Genomic DNA, 6,246 nt, shown 5'->3' on the forward strand with positions numbered 1-6,246 from the left:
TCAGTGGGTGGCTCTTGTATCCTGGACACTATTTCCTTTGAGGTGGAGAAGCTTCTCAGCTTAATATATTCCCATCTGTTTATCTCTGCTTCCACTTGTTTGGAGAGTACAGTTTCCTCCTTAAGATACTTTAGTCTCCATGTCATGGAGTATTTTTCTACGTGTTCTATATACCTTATGGTTTTAGGTCTGATATCAAGGTCTTTAATCCGTTTGGATTTTACCTTCCTACATGATATTAGCTGGGGGTCTATGTTCCCTTTTTTGCAAGTGGCTAACCAGTTGTGCCAACACCACTTGTTGAAGAGGCTTTTCTTATTCCATTTAGGATTTCTTACTCCTTTATCAAAAATTAGGTGATTGTATGTCTGGGGAACATTCTCTGAGTACTCAAGCCTATTCCACTGATCTGAGGATCTGTCTTTATTCCAATACCATACTGTTTTGATAACTATTGCTTTTCAACTATTTTATTAGAGTTTTGCTTTGGTGCATTTTATTCAGAATTCATTCTATTTATTCTATTCTATTCAGAATTCATAGAATGCAATGGGGCAGTTTCTCCTAGAGAGATGTTGTTACACCCTCTAGACTAGAATTAAGCCTGTTTTAAATTTTTCTAACTCTAGATTTCTAATTTATGGGGGATAATTGAAAGGGGTAAGGTTGTAAAAAGAACCTTTGTCTATAATGGCATCTAAAATGCATCAAATTCCCAGCTGCTTCCTCCTGTTTTAAGCATGAAGTCCAATCTTCCTCAGACTTAAACAATTTGTTGCTCTCCTTTCTGTCCATAGAAGTAATTGAGTTGTTGAGACACTCATGATGACACTTAGCTTTATTAATTTTGTTTTTATTGTAGAGTTTGTGGTGGGGCTCGGGTAGGGAGAAGGGGTCACATCCCATATGGGGTGATATTGAGGATCTAAGCCAAGGATCTTGCACATTCAAGGTCATACACTTTAGTGTCACATCTGAGGCTGTTTATTCTATTTCATCTCATATTTCTTAGTTATATTTCACCTAGTTGCTTCACTTGAGTCTATGGAAGTCCTTGGTAGATCCATTGAGGGTGTGACTACAATAAACCTGTGTAAACACTGATGGGTCAAAAGGTATTTCCCAAGTTAGCATGTGAAAAATTGATAGTTGTCAAAGATAATGGATTTGAGATGGGAAAAGCGAACAGATTTTGACAATTGAATAATAATTTACCATTCATTAATCTAATTAAAGATTTTCCCCTCTACATTCAGTTTCTTCTTTCTGATGCCAAGATCATTTCCCAAGGAACTCCAACTTGCCTGGAATCATATTAGAATTCTGGCTTTTTGGAAATCTCATGCAGTTTGGATAACAAAGCAAAATCAGACAACCTCATGCTGTGCTGTTAATTTCTCATATCTCTTTCAGATCAAACTCTGGGAATGTGTGGCTTTTCTGTCTGCACTGAATCTGGGTGTTTTTCCCTAAAGAAATTTGATATTCCTGAAGGCATTGCCTTTAGAATATTGACGGGATAGCATCTGAACGTGAACAAAGGAGCCATTCCTGAATTTGGTTAGAAATAATGATGTTTCATACTTCTTTAAAAATAACAGAAGCTGCTTGTCAAGAGAAATAAATGGATTGCTTTTGATCTTTTTGCCAGCTCTGAGATTGAGATTGACTCTTGTTGACCTAAATATTTGTTGAGGAACCAGAGCTATAATATGGGGTTTAAGACACTTGCCTTGTATGTGGCTAACCCCAATCCAAACCCCTGGTATTACATATGGCTTCCCCAGGAAGCCCCAAGAGTGACCTACACCAGAGCCAGAAATATTTCCTGATAACCACTGGATGTGGCCCAAGCCTTCCCTGCCCCAAAACTGAATGACTGCAATCATTGCTTTTGGTGCAATAGTTTATCCCATTGTTTCTTTGCTTAATACGATAGGTAACACACAGATGTTCTGCCCTCTTTGCAGCCAAATACTGGGGAGACTCTAGAATGACATTTTGAAAATACTAACTCTTGTCACCTTCATTCAAGACACATCAATCAATAACCCTGTGCCCTATAAGATACAAATAGAGGCCCTTACAATCTGGACCCCCCTTTTTCTCTTTTTGGTTTTAGGGCCACATTGGTGATGCTCAAGGGTTATTCCTTGCTATGTGCCCAGAAATCGCTCCTGACTTAGGGGACCATATGGGACGCCTGGGCATCCAACCGTGGTCTGTCCTAGGTCAGTGCATGCAAGGTAGACGCCCTACTGCTTGTGCCACTATTTCAGCCCCACAATCTAGACCTTTTTCCAATTTTATAGCTGCTTTTTCCTGAAATCATTCTTCACATTACAGTGATTCACACTGCTCATGCCATGCCCGTCTGTTCTTAACCAACCTTCCCCTTGGTCTGAAACATATTTCCTTCAGTTCTGATTAGTTATCTGATGCATTTCACAAGTCACCATTCCTTCCTAGCTGCTTACTTGATCTGACCTATTTCTAGCCTCTCCTCTGACTTTCTAAACTCATTATCTAGCACTGAAATTCAGGAGGTCAGTGCCTGATCTGAGGCCCTGTAGCACCTTTAAAAATCAATGTTTTGTGTTTTGGGCTATTCCTAGTGGTCGTCAGGGGCTTTTACCAGTTCAGTGCTTGGTAGTTTCTGCTTGCATATCAAACCTGGGCCTCCTGAGTTGGTCTCCCAGCCTCTAGTACATTCTTTCCTCTTCTCCTTTCCTCTGTTGATGCTGCGATGACCAGGTATTGCACACACTTTTGGTTATGCCAAAATGTCTTTGCGCATTTAGTTGTGGTGCTTCTCAGGGGTTGCACTCTTTTAGTTGTGTTTGCTCAGTGGTCACTGTATATTTGCTTCCAAATTGGGGGATCAGATTGCACAGTGCAGCTCTGTTGTGGCACATTTTTTGTTTGAATGCTCTTGGGTCATGGATGAAGACTCCAGTTGTAGGGTTTGCACACATCTTGTGGTGCTGTAGCTGGCAGTTGCTTGTAGTGGTAAAAATCATAGACACATAGCTAATGTGCACAAATAGCAAAACTGACAGGTAGCTCTGGAGGTTGAAATTAGGACTTAATGGTTAGTTACAAGGCAGAGCCATCTCCCCATGTGTTAAAATATTTTCTATTTTTTTGAACAATTACTAGGATAATGAGAATTACATAATAGAGCTGCTGTTTATGTTTAGCGTTTTATACTTCCAATGCCAAAGTGCAACACGTTTTACCTCCCAGATTTTTTGGTACTTAGGGCTTATTCTATACTTAGTTCTATAGTAAGGGATACTCCTGGAGTGACTTGAGTTTCCATAATGGGTATCAGGGATGGAGCCTGGAGGCTGTGTGCACAAAGGTAGCACCCTAACCAATTATGCTATATCTCCAGCCTCATTCATTTTTTTTTGTTTTTAGGTCACAAGCAGTGACACTCAGGGTTTATTCCTGGCTGTGCGCTCAGAAATTACTCCATCGAGTGTTTCTTGAATACCTGAAGGTCTCCTCAGAGGCCTAGGGAGTGCACCCCCAAAAAACTGCATTTTGAAGCTGCCCGTTGAGTAAAGTCTGGCTGTGGGGGTCACCAACCAATAAGCTGAGCTCTCTGGCCTGCAGAGGCTCCGCCCTGCTGTGCCTTTGATCACTCTGAGGACTTCAAGGGAAATTTCTCCTGTGCCTGTCTGTGTTTCTTGAATACCTGAAGGTTTCCTCAGAAGTCTAGGGAGTGCACCCCAAAAAAACTGTCAACTAGAGGCAGAAGAAGAGCAGCACTCTTTCTTACCAACGAACCCTATCAAAACACACAGGAAAAACCACACTACAAGCGTGACAATGGGGAAACCTCGCAGGCAAACACCATGCACAGAGAATGAAGATGATAGCTCAAATGACCTAAAAAAATTCCAACCATAAATTATTCCATCGCTCCTGGCTTGGGGGACACCATATGGGACATGGGGAGATTGAACCGTGGTCTGTTAGCACGTGCAAGGCAGATGCCCTACCACTTGCACCACTGCTCCTGCCCCTCAAGCCTCTTTAAGTCTAGTGTTCTTCTGAGTTATTTTTGGCTGTTGCTTATAGCACAGCTGGGTCTAAATCTATTTTTATATAAATTGTTGTTTTTATTTTATTTGTGGACAACTAACATTGGTGTCCACAAACTAGGTACTGCTCAGTTGGTGCTGGGGGACTATGTCATGCTGGTGATCTGAACTGGAGCTTCCATATTTGAAGCACATTTTCTAGTCATCCCCATAACCCTGCATCTAAATCTTGACACAATTATCTCTAAGTCAATTTTCCTATTTTTCAGTATACTTGTCTATAAAATGGGAATAATAACTTTCCAGAGTTTGCTATGATGAGATTAATGAGCACACAATCTTAGGCTGCTTTCTTGGATCTTATAATGGTTTAGTGAATATTATTGATAATTCTTTGTATTCTCAGGCTCAATGTCTGGCAAAAAGTGGTTATCAAGCACAAATTTCTTTGATGCCATATGTCATATATTTGGGATACCATGTGGTTTCAGGGATTGAGCCTGAGGCTCCAACATAGAAAGCATATGCTTTCACCCTTTGAACTATTTCCGAGCCTTAGGCATCTTCTACTTAACAGAGATAAAATTAACATAGCAAAAATTAACTTTTTTGAAGTGTACAATTCAGTAGAAATTAGTACATTCACAGTGGCACACAATTATTAGCAAGATCCAGTTTCATAACCCCCAAAGAAAATGGCATATCCTGATACCCCTTAAACAGTCATCCATATCTGTTTTTCCTGCTCCCCAACTGACATATAAAGATGATTTCTGACACATTTTTAGAGGGGTAATTACAAAAATACGGTGTAACCAGATAATAGAAATAAAATCTTCCTTCACAAAAATACAACAAAGAGCGACACCATTAGCTAAGTTGACACCCACGGGGCTGGCCAGGTCTCATGAAAGGCTTTTTCAAGGCCAACTGTGTGGCACCAAGTTTCCTACTGTCCATTTCTTTAAATAATACAAGATTTCTTTGAAGGAACACCAAAGTAACATTTCCCTTCAATTGGGGACTTTGCAAAGAGAGCATTCTGCATTGTGTCAGAGATGCTTGATACAGTCTGGTCTTCTGAAGGCCTCCATCCTGAAGTATGTAGTGACAAGATAGAAGAGACTAGAGCAGGTGTTGTTGACAGCAGAATTCTTGTGTGCCATTGCTGGCTCAGTGACTTCAGAATGACATAAGGTCCCTTGTTGAAAGAGCCATTCATGTGACCTTTTGCATATCAGTTCAGCCCATGCATATTCATAATTGAGAACAAAGCTGCCTTAATAAAGGGCTTTTTGACATTTATTAGAACCTATCTATTGCTATTGATTTCTCAGTTGTCCCTTGCCAGCTGCTGTCAGTTTCCTGACCATTTCAAATGCAGGTCCGTTCATATATTGAGACCATTTTCTACATAGTTGGTGTGTGTGTGTGTGTGTGTGTGTGTGTGTGTGTGTGTGTAGAAGACCTCTGTGGCATTGAAATTCAATATCAGCATCATTAATCTGATTACTAGTGTTTTATCAGCACTAGACTAGAGACCTTAGTTGTTGTTCTTAGAAGTTTTGGTTAGTTTTGATGGCTTTGGAAAGCACCCAGAGCTTGTTTGTCCCTCTGTGTGCCCTCTAGTCTCTGACCACCATCTTCCTTTCACCTTTCGCCCTATTCTCCTTAGGATCCTACTATTGGTCTTGCCTCTCTTCCATTAATATCTGACAAGAGATGTGTAAAAATTCCAGTATTTGCTTAAGAGAAGGTAGGTTATACATATCTGAATGCATATATCAGGGGGAGAAAAAGTTATAGAAATTTATTATGTGTGAAGGTTAGTATCATTTAAACATTTATTATCAGATTCCCTTTTATTCTTTAATTACTTAAGGTTTTAAAATTCAACCAGCACTTTTCTTTATCACCCAATTTTAGGAAGCCTTTTCAGCCCAATAATGTGGATATATTTTAGGACCCAAAAGTTCTTCAGACCCTGGAAATTTGCTCTTTTCTTGATTGAATAAGGAATCTTATAAATTCCTATTATAGTGGGTTGGGAGCATGTTACAAAGGGCTGAGTGTAGGTTTTGCATATGGAAACGAGGTTTAATTTCTAGCACCTTGTACATGGCCATTCCCCAACTTCCCCCAACAGCACCACTGAAAATGACCCTTCTGCAACCAAGTGTGTCCCCAGCACTCC

Source organism: Suncus etruscus, chromosome X (genome assembly GCF_024139225.1).
Source record: "Suncus etruscus isolate mSunEtr1 chromosome X, mSunEtr1.pri.cur, whole genome shotgun sequence".
Classification (NCBI taxonomy): Eukaryota; Metazoa; Chordata; class Mammalia; order Eulipotyphla; family Soricidae; genus Suncus; species Suncus etruscus.